The 13445-nt window shown below is 43.0% G+C and overlaps 1 protein-coding gene across 2 annotated transcripts in view; it reads right to left on the bottom strand.

The window, feature by feature from the left end:
- The window catches only part of CHRM3 (cholinergic receptor muscarinic 3), a 227665-nt gene extending 216074 nt beyond the window's left edge, over nucleotides 1-11591 (bottom strand). For both annotated transcript variants that reach the window (XM_080997728.1, XM_080997726.1), the window contains exon 1: nucleotides 11146-11591. The gene's annotated coding sequence lies outside the window, so the exon portion shown is untranslated. The remainder of the gene's footprint in view (nucleotides 1-11145) is intronic.
- Nucleotides 11592-13445: the final 1854 nt, after the last annotated feature.

The following is a 13445-nucleotide window of genomic DNA, read 5'->3' as shown; positions in this document are numbered from 1 at the left end:
TTAAATACAAGGATGTAGTAAGTGAAATACTTGGAATTAGTTTGCATTAACAAAGTGCCATATCAGATCTGAGGACATACACGTAAGCTTTATCTATAGCAGGGATGTAAATACTTAATGCGAGAGGCCAAAGTGAGACAGATAGCAGTGGGTTAGAGGACTGGACTGCCCCACTCCAGTACTAGTAAGCAAAAATGCTTGCAGTGACAGAACAGTCATACGAGCACTACATAAAATTCCACCCTGTATCCCAAAGTCTAGCCTTTCCTTACAGAAAAGACAATCCAACATCTTAGTCATTCTTTTTCATCTTTCCCAGCTGTACAATATATATATAGAGTGAGATAGAGAGTTCTATTTACCCCACTAAATAGATAGAGATATAGATATATAGATAGATATTTAGTAGGGCAAATAGAACTCTACATAAAAACAAAATGCAACCATATCACAGAATTATGTAAAGACATTTCAGTTCTGGCCATCTTATTTGCAACCCGTTCCCCAAATAACACCTATCATAGAATTTGCCCCCCCCCCCCAGTATGGCTGGACTCAGAGTTTAATCCAAAATATTGACAAAACACTTCTATACCTAGCAGCAAGAGAATACCCCCACAAACTACTACCCCAATAATATAATGTTCTTTTTCTCCTTTTACTTGCAATAAAAAAATATTCAAGCAGCCCAAATTATATTTATATATTCTATTTATATAGGCACACACCACCTGCTCTATCTCCTATGCAATTCCTCAGATGCTTCTTTCAATAGAATGATTGGCCTCAGCTTTTAGAGCAGAGTAGGAAAGAGCGTAATAGTGGTTAAACTAGGGCTATTGCTCTGCCATTAACCCAGTTGCAAAGACAGTATGACAGGCTTACACAAACAGGATTCCCTAGTTGGTGGTGCAACAAAAGGGGCTAAGCAAAATTTTGAAATCTTAACTGAACACCACCCATTAGCAATAGGAATGGGTTTTAACGCAGGCAAGTAGCTTTGAGATAATTACATGTCTCCTAGAGGGGTGGGGTGGACTGAGAGGAGATGCTAAAAACATCATTATTCAGGGGAAAGCAGCGGAAAAATTGTTCAGATCTTATTATAATATGCTGAACAAACAGTTATTGAAACAAAGTTATGTTGCACTATATACTTATCATTACAGGGTGTTTTCCCGGTACAGAAGCCTTTCCATATTCACAGTAGTGGTAATTATGCGCTAAGGCTGCTGCTGTGGGAAGGTCTTGTATCAGGCTCCATGCATTCCATACCACCCACCCATGGTAAACTGTCAGTGTAAATGGTTCTGGGATTGGTGTTGACCAGTTCTGTCCACCCAGACAGAAATAGTAAGTTACACCCACGCTTTCATCATGAGAAACAAAATGCAAAACCCTCTTTTTCATTTATAGAAGAAAGAAAGAAAGAAATCCTACAGAAAGGAATGTGAAGACAAGTGGCCATACATTCACACTTAATTTATGCTGGATGTGATATCACCACAAGTCCTGATCCAGCACCAATATGAAATATCGTATTCTACATGCAAAGGCAGCCGGGGCAGGCAGTGCTTTTAATATCACCGATATAGATGTAAAATGCTTTTAAACAAACCGATATCATCTTAAATAAGACTCTACATCTGCAGTTGCCTCATGCAGGCATTTACACAGCCACTGGTGGCAAATGGATTTTGGTAACAGAAACAACATCACAGAAGGAGACAACACTAGGAGGTAGGTAATTGTTTTGCCGCTCATCGCTAATGTTATCAAAGGCAATAACCAACAGGTGCTTATATCACATATGGAGATGCTGGGAATAAATATATAAGCAGATGTTTGACATGAATGTTAAATGTGACACTGGCTACACAGTGGGACATAATTGAAAAACACAAAAAGACGGTGTTGTAAGACTGGAAATAGGTAAAAGTTTTTTGTTTTTTTAAGTACACAGGAGATTTTTGCACATGTGGCATATTTTGCTGTTGACAAAACCATGGTGTGCTACTATAGTGCCTGTGCTTCTAATCACAATATGCTACATGTACCCCCAGCAGCAGAAGCAGAGCAGCAGTAGTCAGACCAACTACAAAGTAGGTAAAACTTTTGCTACCATCTTCCTGCTTTGCCTTGCTATTGCTCCCCCCCAAAGGGAGAAGACAGATGCTGGACCATCCCTAGAGGACATCACCAGACCCACCCACCACCGATTTATAACAGCTGGTCTGATACCAGACTTTTGGGTGGGGTGGTTAAAAGGGGGGAAATAGTTGTTTATCTGCTAACTAGTAGGTGAGAGTATTCTTTGTTTATTATTTGAGTATTGTTAATGTTGTTTGTTATTACTGATATGGTGAGTGTGTCCCCCCACCCAATAAATATTACATTAGACAATATGACTCCCACTGTTCTCCTTCCCTTATGATATTTTGTGTGTGTGTGTGTGTGTGTGTGTGTGTGTGTGTGTGTGTGTTGATGTAAGTAACATGAAGACCTTTGAGGGATAAGCTATAATCATTTAATAAAATGATGATGATGATGATGATGACAATGAAGGTGCCAAGTAATATGGCAAGTAATATAGCATTCAACAACAGCAGAAAGATTTCCACAACTATGTGCCGTTTTGCAGAGCCAGAGAACGCTGCACATCCAATACCATGACTAAACCTTTCAGCTTGTCCCCAAGGGCATATTTTCAAATGCACAGAGTTCTTAAAAACATCCTGCAAATATGCTATATACTTCCTCATAAATGGATATTAAAACATTTAAAGCATAAAGTTCTAAGGTATTTTAATCTAGCATTCTACAAAACAAACTTCAGTTAAATGAAATCCTACACAGCCTCCTTCTCCTTCCCTAAGTTATGCCTTAATGACCAAAATAGAGCTCACACACAAATCTAGCAGCAGTTTCCGAAACTTTGGACTTAGGAAGCAGGCAATGGATGATTTATTCCACAACTCTGAAGAAGCCACAGATAATGCTCCTTCGCACACTTCTGATATTGGGCATGGGGCAAGAACTCAAGCAGGGATGCTATGCTTTGAGATGCACCATAGTTCAGTTGAGCACATATTTTCAATGCAGAAGGTAGCAGGTTAAAAATTCCTGGCACCTGCTGTTTAAAAAGAGCAGTTAATCAAGCAGATGGGAAAGACTTCTGAAATTCTTGCAAGCAGAATCAAGGCAGGAAAAAACCACAACAAGCATCTAGATCCTGCTTGCACCTCCAAGCCTTCTCCCAACTTCTACACGCCACGGGGAAGAAAAACTCCACCCATTGTCTCTTGCAGGTAGTGGTGGGCTTGGTAGACACTGGGAGTTTAATTTTCCACCAGGGACTGGGGAGTTTGTAGTTCAACCCCATTGTGCCCAAGGGAAAATGATGGGGTCAGTATCACTTGCCCGAAGGAGAGCTACCATCTTCTTTAGAGTACTTCACTGGGACTATGATGCCACAGTAATAGTTTTATTTATACACATTGCCATCGGATTCATTGTACTCAAACAACAGACAATTTAGATACAATGACTGAACAGTTGTGATAGATAAAAATGAACACACACTACAATAGAGTTGTCTAACCTGTGACTATACGAAGGGCGTACGAAGGGGGGTGCAGTCCACCCTGGGTGTCACCCTGACAGGGGTGACAAAATGGTGGGCGACACTCTTCACTGCGGGGCCTGCAGCGTGCACGAGCCACGCATCTTGGCACCTGCAGGCTCCATGCTGTCCGCCCGCTGCCTCCCCCCCCCAAACTGTAGGGCGTCTGAGGCCCTGCTGCCTGCCCGTCCCTGTAGGGACAGGGCGTGCAGCACCCATAGGGACGGCACAGCACATGCTGCGTCCATAGTGATGGGTCGCGCTGCGGCGTCCATAGGGACAGGAATCCTCATACCCTGTTTTGTCCCTGTGAGCACCACGCCCCCCGCCCCTATGGGCGATTCGTGGCGCACCAAGTACCTGAGAGCCTTCCTCCACCGCTGACCATACTAGATCTTGCCAGTTTACAACTTCCATCATCCATGCAGGCTGGGCTGATGGGAATTGGAGTCCAACGATATTTGTAGTGTAACAAGTTTGGTACCCTTGCACAATAACATTGACAATTCAACCACTGCAATTCAAAATAAAGTAACTTGAATTTAAGCAATATCTAAAGCAACACTCTGATTTCTGCAAAATATTCCTGTTCTTTTGGTCTTTACATGCAATCCTATCTAATGACAGGGTGGGGATTCCTCTAATTGTAATAAATAATATGCCTTGCCATTTTAAGGCATTTATAATGCATAATGCTTCAAAATGGGCAATGCCCTTCACATACAGTGTTTTTGTGTAATCTTTACAACTACTGTACTGTGGAAGACCATTTTTTTCTGAAAACTATGTTAGAAACAAAAAGAAACATGGCATGGAGAATTGAGTATCCTCAAACTGATGGTAGGAATCTGATTGACTTGTGCCAGACAAATGCTCTATGGTGAAACCCTCCTTGCCAGATCCTGGTGTAACCAGGGCTTTTTGAGTGCTGGAACTCAGTTCTGGCACCTCTCAGGTGGGCGCCATTGCCATTATGAGAGAACAAGGGAAACATTCACGGTGAGTTCCAGCACCTCTTTTTTTAGAAAAATAGCACTAAGTGTAACTAGCAGCAAGTAGCCAGCAGCAGTACTGCAATCAGTGAAACTGGAGAGGCCATTTTTAATCTCCTACAATGTTCCTGAGGTAGCATCACTTCTTGACACTGGGGGCAGTTTAGAATGGTGGCTTCAAGCCACTCAGCATGAGGGCACTGTTGTAGCAGCAGTCCAAGGATACAATAGGCCAATGTCTGGCCTAACTCTTGGTTAGAAGATATTCAGGTAATTTGGGTTCATAAATTTTAATGGCTGCAGAAATCGGTTGAATTTGAAGTGTAATCTCTCGAGTTGCATCGTCATAACTATCCGTCTATATTCAAAGGATGGGGACAGAGAAAAATTATACACAAACTGTTCCTTTACTCAGAATTATATGCATTCTAACTCTTTTGAAATAGTTGCAATGTTAAGTACTTCTTTAAATATATCTCATACAAATAGTGCAAGAGTAGCATTCTGCGCAGCATGAAAAACTTAGGCTGCAACACTTCAGCCACTTATCTGGGAGTAAACCTCAGTGAGATCAATGTGGCTTACTTCTGAGTAGAGATGTATAGCTTTGCACTATTATTTCACCTTCAAATAACAAAGAGCCTGTACAGTGGTACCTCGGGTTAAGAACTTAATTCGTTCTGGAGGTCCGTTCTTAACCTGAAACTGTTCTTAACCTGAAGCACCACTTTAGCTAATGGGGCCTCCCACTGCCGCTGCACCGCCAGAGCATGATTTCTGTTCTCATCCTGAAGCAAAGTTATTAACCCGAGGTACTATTTCTGGGTTAGTGGAGTCTAACCTGAAACGTCTCTAACTCGAGGTACCACTGTATTTCTTCTTCATATTGAGCATATGGACACCACACCAAATTCACTTCAAGTTATGTTTGACAGAAGATTAAATTCTCATTTCACTGAAGAATGCTATGAACATCATTCGCTGCAGTACAAATACCCAAAGCACAAGGGCAAGAAGTGTTAGTCCCGATAACAAAATCCTGGTTTTAAAAAAGATCAGCCCCTAACTTGTGCCTCAAAGGTATAATGAATTAGGATTACACCTTGTCACAAGTCTTTTGCCAAAACTCTTCTAGACTGGGGGAGGAGCACTCCCTGTGACCCTTCAGGTGTTGATGGGCTCCACCTATCTGCTCCAGTCAGCATGGCCAGTGATCAGGAATAATGGGAGTTCTACTGCAACATATGGGGATCTACAGATTGGCTGCCCTTGCTGTAGAGCAACTAGCACAGCTCTTATGCATATAGTAACAAGGGCTAGGCTGAAACCCATTAAAAAACATCAGTACAACAGATATAAAAAGTACAAAACAGTGGATACTAGATACTTTTTTGAAAGTCAAAGTACCCAATCAAAACTCTTGAGTAGGGAGGTTGGACTAAATGACCCTCAGGGTCCCTTCCAACTCTACAGTTTTATGAACACTGTCAATTTTGGAACTCTCACTTTCTCATTTTAACACTCAGTTCTCCACATTTTCACAGCAAATTGAGATTTTTTTATTTTTAAAAAATCATGAAAATTCATCACATTTCAGTGCAGATTTCTCCTAATATACACATTTTGTATGCAGTTTTGAGTAAGATATACCTTTTCTGCAATCAATGTTTAATTTAATGCATTTTTGTAGGTTATTTTCTCCCTGCATATGTATTTTGTATGTACAGTATTACTTGGCTGGGGAAACCACATCACAAAATTCAGAGATGTGTGAATTTCAAAGTATGGCATTGTTTCAGTTCTCACATTCTTTGGAAATTGAGAACCTACCTACAGATTTGGCAGGCTCACTTTAAATGTGAACTGTATCAATTTTTCCTCCCATCCCTGCTCCTGAGTAAGCTTTGCAGTCATGGGAAAAGAGGACAGAGTCTCTCAATTACTAAAGAACTGGAAGCAGGGTGTAGGAATAAATGGGCAGTTCTCAAACATCAAGGTAGTATGCAAGAATTGGTATCATCCAAGGATCATTTTGAGAACTGTACCTTTTAACTTGTTAACAGATGAGCAGAAGTTAGGGAGATGTTGACCCAGAGTGCAACGGCTGTGAAAAAAGGTGAATTCAGTGCTAGAGATAATTAGCAAAGGGATTAAAAATAAAACTGGGAATATCATAATGCCATTGTACAGATCTACGGCCTGACTACACTTGGAATGCTGTGCTCAGTTCTGATCACCACATATAAAAAGACATATACTGCTGGAAAAGGTGCAGAAGGCAATCATTTTAACAATGGGGTGGAGATAAAGGTTACAATGTTTAGGCGTTTTTAGTTTGTGTGGGGGTGAAATCTAATGGAGGGCAAGCACATGATAAGAACTGAGTAAGACTGTGCATTGGTACGAAGAAAGTGGATGGAGAGAAGTTTTTTTTCTCACTCACTGATAATTCTAGAAACTGGGATCATCCAGTGAAGCTGAATGAGTGAAGATTCAGGACAGACAAAACAAAGTACTTCTTCACACAGTGCATAGTTAAACTCTGGAATTCACTGTCACAAGATGTAGCAATGTCCACCAACTTGGACAGCTTTAACAGGGAATGAAACAAATTCATGTATGATAAGACTCTTAATTGGCTACTATTTGTGATGAGTATATTATATCCGATGTAAGAGGCAAGTTTGCCTCAGAATATCAGTTGCTGCAGTTCACAAGCAGCAGAGTACCGCTGTGTTCATGTCCTGCTTGTGTGCTTCCCACAGGCACCTGGTTGGCCACTGTAAGAACAGGATACTGGACTATATTGTCCTTTGGTCTGATTCAGCATGACTCTTCTGCTCCTGTGACCCTGTGAAGGTTGCATGGGAGGATTGAGAAGGGATACATATTATGCAGCTGGTGCGGAGATTTCTCCAAGTACAGCCAATGAGCTAGTTTGAATTATACATAGGGCAGGAGAATGTTTTGATATAAGCCATCAAGATGCAAACCATCAATGTTGTACGATCCAAAGCAATTCCATATCAAAAAATGTAATTTAATATGTTATTGAAATTATAATTTGCATGTTGATGATTGTAAAAAAAGTTGTTTCCCAGTCTTTATAAAAAGTATTTCTGAATTAGTGACAAAGTTTGATACTGGTCATATGAACAGCAACCAGAAACAAGACTTCAACATTTACTTAGAATAAAAGGAAGGAGGAACACTTAACTTGTTTTGCACCATTAACATCAGGGAAAAAATGAAATGTTTATTGGCCTGGCTGGGGAAACCCAGCCAGATGAGTGGGGGTATAAATAATAAAATTATTATTAATAATAATAAAACAAATGCAAATACAGGCATTCAGCATGCACACACACAACCCACCTTGTTTGTTGTTACCTTCCTACATTTGGGTCTCTTGTTACACAATCTCATCAGAAGTTCTTCCTAACCTCATCAATTCAAAGATATTGGAATTAGCATGGAGTAGCAAACCAATATCCAATGAAAGGATACTGTACTATTCTCAATTCAATCGTCTGTCATACATTCTGCTTCTTTGGTACACTTCCTATACTATGAGATGTTCATCCAAGTCATAAAGAAAAATGTAGTAAACCCACATAGAATCAAACTCTCCTAAAGACCATAGATATATATCATGTGATTTAAAAGAAGCAGCAGCAAAACTGAGCTCTTTAAAACAGTGCCACAGCTAAGCAATTTTTTTTAATCTCTCAGAATTCAAGTACTTTGTGCTAACATGGAGGTAAAGCTATCCTGGCTGGACAAAATATGGGAGAATGAGTCCTTTTTCTCCCATTTCTATATTGGTTTATTACTATAACCTTCAGGCAGAAAGGAACATTTCCCATGATCATATTGACATGCAAATGAAGGCGAAAGAGAAAACAAGCCAGTTTTCAAAGAGAGAACAACATAAGATCAGAGATTTTAAAGCAATGAGCCCCATCTCTCCATTTGGTAATTCATCTTATCCTAATTAGCTTTGAGTGGGAGAAAACACAGTAGAGGTAGAAAAGCTGCTTAAGGCATATGAAAATTCAGAAGCATCACTGACACTAGGATTTACCACCAAGAGTGGCTAGTATATTAAAGCACTTAAGACCTCCCCCACCCTAAAGACACACAGCTGTCCATAAGTGCAGATAGCACCTCAAACCCAGTTCTATTCCAAGCCATTTTAAACAAACCAAACACTGTGTCTGATTAAATATCCAGATGCAAACAAAATCACTGTTCAGTCACTTTGATGTTTCAAGCCAATGGTCATTGCGAAGTGCCACTTTGGATCTCAAGCAATGCTATGTAAAAACACACTAAAATTCAGCATTAGCTTCTACAGGGTGCAGCAGCCAATCTCTTTATTTAAAACACACGCACACTATTTTTGCTAAGTTCTGTTGTGTCTGAGACTTCAATATCCTTCAGTAGTTCTTTTTATAGGAAGCATTTAAGATGAGATCAAAGTAATTTCTGCCTACATTAATATTTGGATGAATAAACAACCTACCACGGCAACATGCATATCCCTGTAAGCATCAACTTACTTGGGTTCTTGTGCTGTAGATTTATGTGCTTAGATCTAAATCCAGCAAATACATGTGTTTCAAAATACATTACCCAGTGGCTTGAAAAAGATGTTTGCAGCAGACACCACAATTTGCATAACCTAATCTGCTCACAAAATTCTGTTTAAATCTGTGAGGAATATGCTCACTTAGGATGGAGAGAGTCTGCTAACAGGAAACAGAGTTGATTTAAATCATATTTGTCCAGTAACTATTAAAAGGTGAAGACAAACACTATAAGTTTGGTAGGGTGCAGGTGGCAGACAAAAAGACCAATCAATATCAGACATGCTTTCCATATCATATTTAACACTGACTACCTTACTGGGTTGTTGTAAGGATTCCAACCAAGTCATGTATGTGAAGCATATAAATAAGATCTACTTAATATTTAAAGTATGCTTACATTTCATAATTAAAAAGTCTTCAGATGTGCAACTCTTACAGCGACCCTGAAAGGCAGCATTATCAACATCTTCATAGGAGGTTGAGAAAGAATGGCTTGCCGAACAACACCTAGTGACTTCATGGCAGAGGAAAGCTGTAACTGAGGACTTCCCTATTCATAGCTCAGTCTCTTACACACCAGCTTGCCATTTAAATTTACACTCCTTATAGTACCAATCTGAAGAGGCATATAATTGAATTAAGTCCACAAACAAATCAATTTTGCTTCAGATTGATCACTTACGCAGTAAACAGAGAACCACCTCTGTTCCCCAGATGCTTCCGTAATCACTAGAGATTGCACATAAAGAGAGATGAAGGAAACTGCTCAGGTAAGACACCTTTGTTTGCACAAATGTGCCACGCAGGTTAATTAATCCCCGAAACGCATCCACGCCAAGTGGACTTGAATGGGAGATTTAGAGAATCATAGACTTCTACTGCAGATTAAGTTGTCCCTTGCCACCATTCCAGCTGCTTGTCAGTCATAACTGGAAGGACTGGGAAGGGGGAATCATAGCATCAGAGGTATGGCTGAATCCAACCACCACCCACTCAAGGTTTTTCCAATGCTTATGAAAGAAGTGGAGGATTCTAATCAGTATTAGCAATAGCAAGTTTACAACTCAGAAGTGATGGTTTTTCTAGACTATTTTACACAGGGGTGCATTAGTCGTGCAGAGAGCTGGAACCATGCATGGACACTGAGGGCAAACATAAGGAAATGAAATGTTGCTTCTGCCAAAATATGAACAGCACATATTGGATCTGCTTTGCTTTCGAAGCCAATGAGCCCTTGGTAGGAAAGGCAACCTGGACAGATACGCTTGAACTCCAGCAGAGTCTCTGGAACAAAGCCCTGAGATTGCTCCAACTAGAAGAAGTGGCTCTTCAAGATCTCAGCCAGAAGCCTGACGCCGGCCTAAAGAGGACAACTTTCAGCAACACACCCTCCCCGCTCCGCAAAAAAGAGCACACCGAAGAAGCCGACGCATTTTCCACACAAACCGCCGCTTTCCCCGAGCTCCCTTCCCTGAGGAAACTGCAATCCCTCCAAATTTAAAATATATTGGGCTACGTCGAACACACACACAGGAGATGCCTCTCGATGGACTTCGGAGTCTGTCCGAGGGCTCCCTCGGTAGTTCAGATGTTAAGAGAAACGGCGACGAATCCATGTGGACGCGGTGGGGTGGGGGGAGAAGCGGGGAAGGTGCTTCTTATGGGGCGGGGGGGGGGGAGAGGAACGTCCAAAGAAGGCAGCTCTAGCCGCGCCCGCCTCACGCGAGGACCCTCTTTTCCGACAGGGCATGGAAGCGGCGACTCCCTCTCGCGCCTCCGTCTCGACTCCGTGGCCGCTGCCGCCGCCTCTGGCACGGTCTCTCTCGCTCGCCCCGAGTGACTCTTGCCAGAAACTTTGGCAGTCGAGGACGAGCGCGAGAAGGCGGGCGCGGCGAGCGCCCCGCGGCTCCCCGAGAAAGACTCTGAGGGAAACTCTTACCTGGCTGACGCGCCGCGCGCTGGCTGGCTAGCTGACTCGCTCGCAGGTGAAGCGACGCTCCCCACAGAAGCGGCGGAGTCCGTCCAGGCAGGCAGGCAGGCAGGCAGGCACTATATCCCCCTTCGGCCAGACGGCGCCAACGACGAGGCGCTCCTTCTCGGCTTGCACCTGTGCGCCAGGCGAGGCAAATGCTCCCTGGCGCCTTCTCCGTCTCCCTGTTCCTCTTTCTCCCGAGCGGCGGCGAGCTAGAAACCCCGCCGCTCCCCCTTCCTTCCTTCGTCCTCCTCCTCCTCCTCTCGCCTTCCCCCCCGACTCTCTCCCAGTCACGTCTCCACACAGCCCCGGCAGCCGTAGGGCGACTCCCGCCTTCGCGCTCTGCCTAGTGCCGGAATGTCCGAGCCGCCGCCGGAGCAGCATCCACCTAGCGCTCCCCCGCCCCCTCCACTCGCACGCCAAGAGCGGGCAGCTGCCGAGCGCGCCACTCATTGGTCCACCCGCCGCTGACCTCACCGCAGCCGCTCACGCCCACCTAGTGGATTTCCTAGGCAGCCTTTATTATAGGGGCGCCCGCCTACCAGCCCGCCCGCGCTGCCCAGCGAAGCCCTGGCATCGGGGCTCTCGGCACCAAGCTAGGCGCGCTTTTGCGCCGCTCGGGTCCATCCATTGATTGCACCACAAGTACAGTAGCCTCTTGGCCTCCTGGCCAATGTCCTGTTTTGGGGCGGGGCACGGATGAGATGCACGGCGGTGGAAATCTATTAAAAGAGATTAAAGGGAGACAGCTGGAAGCTAATCACCATCGCAAACAGTTGGGAGCAAGGAGGGAGGGGAGACAATTACAGCAGACACTGTAGGCTGGAAGGAGGTGACTGAAGAGGCTTGCGATATGAGCTAGACAAAGTAATATTTCTCATAGACCTGCTAGCTTTGTCGCCAGTCACTTCTTTGGTGGCCAAACACATGGCCCATTGTGGGAAGTGCACCAGCAGAACCTGAGCCCAACAAAACTCTTCCCACTGGAGATTCCCAGCGACTGCTTCCAGGAGTGGAGGTAGAGCTAGTAGCCAATGAGATCCTTTTCCTCCCCGAATTTGTCTAAGCTTCTTTTAAAGCCATTCAAGTTGGTGGCTAGAACTACCCCTTGTGGGGGTGAATTCCATAGCTTAACTGTGCAGGGTATGAAGAAGTACTTTATTTTGTCTGCCTTGAGCCTTCCAGCATTCAGCTGTATTGGATGGTCCTAGGTTCTAATATTAACAGACAGGAAGAAAAGCTGTTCTCTTGTCACTTTCTCCATACCACTTTCTAAGCCTCGTTCCGGGAACTCCCACAGCCAAGCTGGTGCCAAACATATTGCTCTGCTTTCCTTTGGGCCACATCAATGAGGTAGGGGTCTTGTCCTCTGGGTAGCCCAGAACCTCCATACACACCACCCAGGCTTGCACCCCAGAGAGGTCACTAATGCAGGAGTTTGACTTCACTTCCAGAGGCACACGCCGTTGTTCTCAAGACAGACAGATCCCGACAACCAACCAATAATACAGATTTTTGTGAAATAAAACAATGGAGATTCATTATTATGTGTTAAGGAATAATGTTTTCATGCAAAAGTTGGAGCATGTACCATACACCCACACATAAAAGCCAATAAAATGCAAGTCAGCTATAAAATACCAAAAACAATTGCGTGCAACTTTTTTTCCCCAGTCTGAAAGGATTATTCTCTTATTCTACCCTGTATTTCATTTACTCTAGATGGTATTGCATCAAGATGCAAGAGCATGAGCTTTATTTGTCCACCTTGGGTGCATCAGACCACAAGCCAAACATACCAATGTACTAAAGGAGTATGCTAATAGGGAATAAAATGTGCCCTTGAGTGTCTTAACACACCAATAGAAATTGGCATTCATAAAGTGCCATTATCCAAAGTGCTTACATGCTGATGAAGTTTACAAATTTAAGATCTTCTCCTGCAACTGTTATTCATAGACGTACTTTTAATAATGTCCATTGGACAACCCATGATTCTATACCTGAAAGCAAAACAGATTAATGTTAGTAGTAGTTTCCTTCTCCCCCCCTACAGATTATTTAAAGGGCCTTATGATAAAGTAGTGTAGTTACTTATGAATGTGTTCTGCAAAGAGTTCTCTGCAAGGTTGCCGTATGCTAATAAACTGTCAAGTAAAGCTACTTTGAATGTTGCACTGCAGGTGTTGTTGTTGTTGTTGTTGTTGTAATATATACCATCATTATGGGTAAGAATGAGCTGAGATAACTCATGTTTGCTATGTAGT

The sequence above is a fragment of the Podarcis pityusensis genome (assembly GCF_964106645.2).
Source record: "Podarcis pityusensis genome assembly, chromosome: 3".
Lineage (NCBI taxonomy): Eukaryota > Metazoa > Chordata > Lepidosauria > Squamata > Lacertidae > Podarcis > Podarcis pityusensis.
This window is presented reverse-complemented; position numbering and strand designations above follow the sequence as displayed.